The following is a 9349-nucleotide window of genomic DNA, read 5'->3' as shown; positions in this document are numbered from 1 at the left end:
AGCGCCGGGACCTGTAGTGCGGCACCGGCTCCGCCCCGCACCCCGGGCCACCGCTCCTCCCCTGCGCCCGTGAGCACAAGTTCCACCGCCCCGCACGGTTCTCCACGAGTCCCCGCGGGCAGCCCCGGTGCCGCGGCGGCCCGTCCTCCCCCGGCACCGCCCGGCAGCCGGACGGAGGGGGCTTGTGGCTGGGAGGGTGTTGGACACAGGGCTGCAGGAGGGAGAGCGGCCCCCTCACCCGCGCGGGTCCCACGGAGGCTACCGTGGGTCTCCCGTTACCGTTTAACGTCGCACGCTGGGCGGGAGCGGCGGTGCTCCCTGTGGCGGGGGCTGGCAGGTCGGCAGACGTGGGGACACCGGGCTACGGAAGCTTTGGGCAAGCTGGTGCAGCCGCCCTGGTTTGTTTGGCTGATGGACGGGGTGTCTTTGCCCACCCCCTACCCCAGGACCTGCTTCCTGGGGAGCCGAAGCTCTCCGATCCAATTCCCAACCAGCTGTTTCCCAGCTGTTCCCACCCAGCCTCATGGTGTGGATACCAGAGAGGAGATGCCCCGACAAGGAGGAATGTTCCATGGCGCGCACACCACTGGGACCAGGGCAGCCGGCAGCCAGCGCAGCTTCTGCAGCTCCCCAGGGGCTGTGCAGCTGCCGAGGGACAGGAGACTGGTCCCTGGGACAGGGCCACCCTGGCAAGGTGCCACTGAGGCACTGAATGGGGCATCCATGCATGGGGCTATGCCGAACATCTTATCCCTCCTCAGGTGCGGCTGCAAGGCTAGGACTGCTGATGCTTGAGGTCTGGGATGCCCTGAACTACAGGGATGTTCCTGACTGCCCAGTGTGGGTCCCAGTACAGCCACAGGGGCTCAGACTCAGATAGGTACAGTCATCCCACCTCAGACATGTGCCCTTGTGCAGGACAAGGAAGGATCATGCCAGGCATCCCCTGGGGAGCAGCCCCTGTCCCAGCCTGCTGTGGCACGCAGGGGACCGTGTTCCCTCTCACTGGTAATCGATGGCAGCAGATCCTGATCGCTCTCGTTATTATTATTTTCTTATGCATGCGCACACAGGAGATTTATCGCCAGCTATGGAGGCAAAATCAATTATTCATGTTATAAATTAGAAAATGATTTATGTTTGAGGGAGGCCAAGCAGCGTGGAGCCCCTGGCCGCATGGGAGCTGGGTTTGTCTGGAATGGCACCAGGCACCCCCTACCAGCACTTCCCTAGTTTCTCCATCCCTCCCGTGCCATGGGTCTCCCACCCAGGGATGCCCCTATCCCATCACAGGCCCAGAATGACCTAGGGATGGTGCCTGGCAGGGAGCACCCAGCCTCTCCCACTTTGTCAACCCCAGTATGTGTGGACAGAGCTCATAGAAGGCTGGGGACTGTGGTGGCCTGGTCATCCTGGCTGGTGCAGCAGGATGATGCTCCACAGCAGTTTCCATGGCAGCAGGAACGCAGTCCAAGCACTGCGAGGTGTGGGATGCAAAAGGACCCCCTTGGTTTCCTCCACTATAGACATCTTCTCATATCTTGTCCAGCCTCAACCACTGTGTCTGTGCTCCTATTTCCCTCGAGGGACATGGTGGTACCCTCCAGACTGCCACCCACAGGGACAGGGACCCATTGCACCACTAACACCACCTTGCTCCCTGGGAAAGGGCAGATGGGTGAGGGCAAGGCAGGGATGTAAAGGCACCCCACCTGAACCAGTCCCTGAGGCCAGCAACCCCAGAGACTGTAGGGCTTTGCTTGACCATGGCCCAACTTCTCCTGGGCTAGAGTGGTCTCAGGTGTCCTGGGAGTCTTCACAGGCATGGAGATCCCATGTCCTAAGGGCTGACTGATGATCTGCACAAAGCAGGGTGGCACTGGGCTCCCACTGCTCCCAGTGCTGGGACAGGCAGTTAATTGTTGCTGTCTGGTCTGCCCCCAGCCCAGCCATGCCCTAGGCACCCTACCCAGCATCCCATGGCTCTGCATCGATGGTCCCAGCACCTCTGTCCAAAAACCCATTGCCCATGTATATACCCAGTGGGAGCATATGTCGGGAGCCAGTCAGCCGCTCTCTGCTGATAGCTGGGGTTATTCTTCCTTCTGAAGAGCCTTGATCTAAAGCTGCCATGTCTGTGGCTCCCGGGGGACAGCAGAGCAAGCCGGGAGTTGCTGCCTGGCTTTCCTTGTCTGTTCATCTGCAACTGCATCAGCTGGGGCCATGGGGACGCACAGGCTGAAAGGAGCAGCACAGGAGAGAAAGGAGCTGTTAGTGGCCCCAGGTCTGGGACTGATCTCAAATGAGCTGTGCATCCAGCTCGTGGTCACACAGCATCCCTGTGCTGACCTGAGTCCTGGCCCTTAGGAGGGGAAGGAAAGACAGTATGGGGCAACCTCAGCCCTTCCTGAGCAGGCTTTTCTCTCTGCGCCTTGAAGCCTCCTCTCAGCCACCAGAGAGCCTGTCAGCCCCTGTGACTCCCATTTTTCTCAGGGAACTGAGAACTTGCTGGCTCAACACACACATGGAGGTGCCAGAGAGGTCAGGGGTTTTGTCTGCCCCTACCCAGATCCTTGCCAGGATTTCAGCAGGAGGAACAGAGACAGCCAAACATGGTCTGGGGACAGGGAACTACCTTGTCCTGGGGTACTGAGGCTGTTGCAGCCACATTAGACCCCAGCCAGCCCTTGGGACCCTCTTGGACCACATGTATGTGTAGAGGAGTCCCTGGTTGCTCTGCTCTGGCCCCAAAGGACCCAGGCAACCTGGGAAGCCACTGGGACCCAGGACACCACCAAGTTGCAAGTAGCCAGGAAATGAATGAACCACATTCTGGGGCTGAGCCTTGCCTCAAGTACCTCACTGCACCCCAGTTCCAGGGAGCCCAGCACTGGCTCATGCTTGTGTAAGCATCCCTCTGATTTATTGCTGCAGAGCAAATTCTTACAGAGTGTTTTTGGCAGAGAAAATCTCTGGGGAGCTGCAAGGGGCATACAGGAACAACGGGGAAATCTCCTGTCAGCTCCAGTGTGCTGGGCACACCCAGAGCACCCACAGTCCTTGATCTCTCTCCCATGCCTGGCCAGGGAACACACTCAACCCATGGGGAGGGGACTGCGGAGCTCGGGGCTGGAGTGGATTAGATCTGCTTTGCATTATTGCACCAAACACCTGGGGACTCGGCAGCTCGTGACAGCGCTGTATAATGCAGGGAAGCAGGCCGTGGTGCGGGCAGACACCGGTGCTGCCGGCGGCTCGCGGGCAGGGAAGCGGTAGGGCCCCTAGGAGTGTGGGCTGGCTGTGAAGGGGGGAGTCTGGTTCTCTTGCTCCCTGTTTTCCTGCACATAGACAATGAATAGGCACAGAAGGCAGTGCTTGTGCTGCAGGAATCAATATCGCTCCAGAAGCGGCCTGGGTGCTCCTCCCCGCGCTCCCGCGGGAGCCAGCCCCCAGCGCCTCTCCCTGAGCTACCGCTGTTGTCTCCTTCCCGCGATTGCCTTCCTTTCCAGCGCCCTGAGCAGGACCGTGCAGCAGCACGGGATGGCCTGTGACAGTCCCGGGGCTGGGGAGCTTCCTAACCCGGGTAGCCTGTTTTTTTTGGGAGATTGGAGGAACAAACAGGGTCCAGGTTTTATCCCAACTCGAGGTGGCCCCCATTAGCACTCTCACAGCCTGCTCCATCGTGGCCCATTCAGTCACAGTGCCTTGAAGGTACCATGGCATTGTGGCCATCTCTGGGAGGCACAGATGCTGTCAGGAGGCGATTTCTGTCTGTCAGACAGTGCTTGGGGACATTGCGACTGGAAGCAGCTCCCAATCTCTCCCAGCACTGGCTGTGGCAGTGCTGCTGCATCCAGTGCCAGCCCTGCCCCATGGGAAAGATCCCTGCTGCTTTTGATAGATTTTAATTGATTCATCAATGGGATCCACTCGGAGCCGATAAATCTTTCAGGAGCCCTGGCAGAGGACACTGAGCTGGGCAGGCTGAGCTTCCCCCTGCCTCCTTGCAGCTGCATGGCTTCTCTGAAGTAGCTGGCTGCCCCAAGTGTGCACCAGCTCCATGGGTCCTGCCAGCCCCTACTGGCTGCCAGCAGCACCCCGGGTTCCCCTGTAGCCTGTTTGCTCTTCTCCAGCCAGGGATGCTGCCTGCAAGGGCTATAGCGCAGCCTGATGCCTCCACCCTGCTGAGACCTCCTTGCCAGGGAGCTCCATTCCGGTGTTGAGAAGGGACCCCATTGTCCTTGGCCAAGAAGAGCTGATGGTCCCTAGCTCCATTGCAGCACCAGACATGTCCTTCCTTTGTCCTTCTCTCTCCTCTCCTGGCATGGGACAGGGCAGTCCCCAGGCTGAGCACTGGTACAGGTGCATCTCCATACCAGTCATAGCTCTGGGATCCCAGAAGGACAAGTCTAGTCCACAGGACCACGTCCTGCAGGGAGATGAGGGAGTGGACTCCTTCCCATCCCCTGTGTCCCAGCAGGTAGGAGAGAAAGCAGGGACAGGGACTGTGAGGCAGGAGGCAAGCACAGGCGGATCTGGTTACAGGCAGCACGGGGCAGAGAGATGGGCAGAGAACAGCAATGCAGCAAAAAGGGCTTTTAGTGATAATAAATAATTAACATTTCTAATGATGTCCCGGCGACAGGAAGAGTCCAAGTGAGGACCCGGGGGCACTGCGCACGGTGACAGGAGAGGCTGGGGACCATGTGGGGCCCAGGGCAGGTATGCAAAGACAGGGGCTGGGCTGTGAGAGAGCCACAGGGCTGGGGGTCTCAGGGCTGGGGCTAGGCACCCCTGGCCCCCCCCCGGGTGAGCACCATCTGGGGCCCAGCCTGCAGACCCTGCTGCTGGCAAGGGTGCAGTAAACCTGTGAGGAAGAGGACTGGAAGAGGAAATTAAACACACTTCAGAGTTGACCTGACCTCTGTGTTGGTATTGCCTTACCAGGGTTTCCCATGCCCAGTGAGCACCTGAGAGGGTGCTGGTAGAAGGAAGGGACTAGGGAAGTGTGCTGGGAGGCAACAGCTCACAGGAAGCTGCTGGGATGGGTGACAGTTGCCAGGTCACTGCTAGCACTGGCACAAAGAGCCCTCCAGGCTGGGACGTATTCAGTGGGCTGGCCTGGGGTGCAGGACCTGAGAGGGCAGAGGTCTACAGACAAGACAGGAGGTCAGACACTGTGGGACAATGACAGGGAGGGGATAGCAGGGAGAAGAGGGACAGAGCAAGCAGCCAGCTGAGCATGGGAGTACATCGCTGCAAGCCACCACACAACAGGCGTGTAGACATGGGAAAGGCAAAAGTAATGCTAGGAGGAACCAGGAGAGGCATTTCTGGCAGGACCAAGGACTTCCTTGCATCCCTGCATGGGCCCCAGGGGACCTACCTGTGCTGGAGCCAGCCTGGGAGAGGATCAGAGCTGTGACAGGGCTGCCAAGAGAGGCAGAGCCCAGAAAACCTGTGAAGGGAGGACAGAGGCTCGTGCCCAGCACAGCGCAGTCTGTGGGAAAACGGAGCACTCACTAAAAATATATCATCAGGGTGAATGCCAGGGAGGAGGAGAGCTATTTCAGCTAAAAGACAACATTAGCACAGGAACAACTGAGGATAAATTATCCATGAATACATTTAGGGTGGAAATTAGACCCTCGGAGCAGGGATGTCCCAGCACAGCCCCTGCAGCGAAGAAAGCAGTGCCAGGCAGGAGGCTTGGCAGCTGAGGGATCCCGCAGCATGCTGTGGTGACAGCACGTGCCCTCTCCCAGTGTCAAAAAGCAGCAGGGGTATATGATGGGGTGCATGCACATTGCTGCATGCACATGTGAGTGCAGGTGTGTGTGTGTGCGTGGTCTTTGTGCACATTTGGCAGCACACTGTGTGCACAGAGAGGGTGTGCAGATGGGGTTGGCTGCACACAGGCTGTTGCATGTGTGCAGGTAGGTGCATGTGAGTGTGCTGACAGTGTATGCATGTGCTGCTCACCCACCAGGCTGTGTGCAGGTGTCTCGGCCTTCATGATGCTCTAGAAAGAGGAATGACAGTCCCAGTGAAGTATCCTGGAGGTTAATGCCTTGAGTCAGCACCTCTGCTCACCTGCACCCTGTTTGTGTTGCGCTGTCTAGAATTTGCTGGAGGGGACAGACTCATGAGTGCTCCAGCTGTCCTGGATGGATTCCTGTCGTGCTCCCAGAGCAGTACTGTCCCTGTAAGAGCAAAGGGGGTCACCTGGCACTGCCACCACACAGGCTTACCCTGCTTGGCCATAGCATTAGCAGCTAACAGCCCTGTGCTACGCCTCTGCCTATTGCAGTGCAAGCAAGGGGCAAACTTCTCCCCAGCATCCTGCTCCCTTCTCCCGGGGGAGATTCTGGAGTGGCAGATAAGACACCATGCAGAGGGACTGAGGGTATCAGGGCTACCAGCTTCAAGAGGGTCCCCATTCCCTGGGAGCTGGGTCAGCATGGATGGGGCCCCAGGAACAAGGGCCTGGGAAAACTGAGATATCTTTGTACTGGGGAGAGGACAAGGGAGGTCCTAGGTGTGCAAGGATGTGGCTGGTGCTCATGCTGGCCCCCCCTCAGCAGAAGAGCCTCTCCCCGCCTGCATGCAGCCCTCAGTGGAGCGCAGCAGCTCCCTTCCCCCAGCAGTGTGTCTGGCTGCTGCTCGCTCTAATTTCCTGTGCATTGTCCCCATCATTGCCGCCACCGTTCCCTGCGCATCCCCCCACACACCTCACAGCCAGGCTCCCTATGCCCCAATGCCTGTGCCCTACCTCACCACTCTGCAAATGTCCCTGTGTACGTCCCCTCATACATCCCAGCTCGTTTCACTGATGCTTTGTGCTCCCTTCTGCAGCTCCCTGCAGAGACCCGTGTCCCACCTCTGAGTGCTTGCCCCACCACGTCCCCTGTGTGAGTATGACCAAAAGGGTGGGATGGAGACATCTGGGCCAGCACAGGGCCCATGGACTGTTGCAGGCCTGTGTCTTATGGCCATGCCAAGGTGCCTGCTGGCTGCTCTTCTCCACTAGAGAGACATACTAGCCCAGCAGAGTGGCAGCATCCCTGTGAAGGACACTGAGGAGCTCCAACAGCAGGTATTGGGGGGCACCTTGCAGCCCCACAAGTGAAAAATCACCCTGCTGGGTGCCAGTAGCATGGGCTGAAGGCTGCAGCGTGCAAGGCCCTCCCAGCACACATGCCGTGTTTGCACACCACGTGTGTGTACTCAGGGGGTGCCATGGTGCGAGCACATCCCTGGTGACACACACCACGCTGTGTGCCCAGCTGTGCCCATCGTGTGAGCACACCAATGTGCACACACGGGTGTGCAGGTGCATGTGCACAGTGTGCTGGCATGCCAGCAGCCTTACCTGTGTCTGCTCGTGGGTGTGCATGCACTCACGGCCAGAGCCGAGCCCCCGCTGTGCTGGCATGCTGGGTTTAGAGCCCCAGGGAGCCAGCTGTGCCCAGTGCCATTCGCAGTCTTGGCATGCTCGAGCTGGCTTCCTGTCGGCGTGTGTATGCTGTACCTGCCAGCCTCGGGGAGGGCGTTGGGAGCCGGCTTGCAGTTTGTGCTCATAATTACCCAGGGGTTACTAAACCTGGGACAAGCTAACAACTCGGCAGCAGGGGTGCTCGCCCTGAGCACGCATGCACGTGCAAGGCTTCAGCCAGGCACTGGGGTTGTGGACCACTGGCAGGCAAAGTGCATCTGCAGTTCTGGGGTGCACAGGGGCACACCAGCACAGCATTTCACATGTGTGATGGTCCCACTGGCATCCCAGCTTGGTGGGTTTGCTTGGCATCCTGGCTCACCATGGCAATTGCAGAGGGCAGGGGTGGTTCCTGCTCCATGGCAGTGCCCCACAGCAGGTTCCCTGTGCCTGGACATCATCATGCTGGCTGTGAGGATCCTGCCACAGGCAGTCACGCAGCAAGCCCAGTGCTCAGCCAAGCACCCTGCAAAAGGGGGTCATCAGAAATTAAATAAAGAGGTATTTGACAGCCACATGGAAAGACCTTTGTGGGAGACAATCACTGTGACAGGAGAGCTCTTGAATCCAGCAGGGAAAGAAGAACCAGGAGCAACAGGCAGAAGCTGTAGCCAGACGTGTTCAATGAGAAATAAGGGCTTTAGCAGGGCAAGTGATTAGCCACTTGAAGCAGCCCGAATGGCACGGGCTTCTGCAGCTCCTGCTGACTCCCAGCATGTCTCTTCTGCTGTCTCCTGCTGTCTCTCATAGTGGCTGCAGCCCCAGACTCTGTCCTGGAGCACCTGCAAACATGTTCCACTGGTGTGACCTGGTAGCCTTGTGCCCTGTCAGTGCTACCCCAGTCCCCACCACAGCCACTATCTGCTTCCAGAGACACAGAGACCTCTGTGCTCAGCCCCTTAGGAGAAGAACATGTCAGGGAAGGCAAGCTTGTGGAAGTGCAATCCTATCCACTGGCTGCAAGATTTTAGGCAAGTGTCTTGCATGACCTAAGATGGGGCCTTTCTTGCAGTTCAGACTGGCTGCCAGGGCACAGCCACTCCTAGGGTCCCTGCAGAAGGAGGTGAGTGACCTGCAGGATGATGGCACAGGGAGGGTGCTGACCCCTTGGGGTGTGACTGGGTGTTAGATTCATAGAACCATAGAATGGTTTAGGTTGGAATTGAGCTTAAAAATCATTTCGTTCCAACCCCTGCCATGCGCAGGGTTTCTGCCCACTAGATCGGGTCACCCAGGGCCCCATTCCAGGGATGGGGCATCCAAAACTTCTCCGAGCAACCTGTTTCTGTGTCTCACCGCAGTCATGGTGAACAATTTCCTTCTAACATCTAATCTAAATCTCCCCTCTCTTAGTTTAAAACCATTCTCTCTTATCCTACCAAGGACATAGACTTGCACTACAGGGGTGCCCACCTTCATTCCTTTTCCCACTCCTGTGCCCAACCCCCACCGCACCCAGGCCGGGGCAGGTCACTGGCTCTGCTTGCCCGATCGTCCCAGCTGCGCTTGCAGGAGTTGGGGAGCAGTGCCCAGTCGCGCCCCACCCAGCACCCACAGGGTGACTGCAGCCAGCCGGGACATGCCCCCTCCCCGCGGCCAGCCAGCTCCCCCGACGCGGCTCCGGCGTCCCGGGACGCGACGCCCCTCTCCTCCTGGAGCCCTGCACCGCTGGCGGGCCCGGTGCCGTCGGCGATAGTCCCCGGTGCCCCCCCCAAGCATCACCGCGGGGCCGGACCTGGCGGCGGGCGGCCCCACCCCGCGCTCCCCATTGGCAGCGGCGCCCCCCGCCCCGATCGCCGCCGCCGCCGCCCGCCCCTTCATAAAGCGCCGCGCGGTCGGACCGGCCCCGTCGGG

Source organism: Chiroxiphia lanceolata, chromosome 8 (assembly GCF_009829145.1).
Source record: "Chiroxiphia lanceolata isolate bChiLan1 chromosome 8, bChiLan1.pri, whole genome shotgun sequence".
Taxonomy (NCBI): Eukaryota; Metazoa; Chordata; class Aves; order Passeriformes; family Pipridae; genus Chiroxiphia; species Chiroxiphia lanceolata.
Note: the sequence above shows the minus strand (reverse complement) of the source record.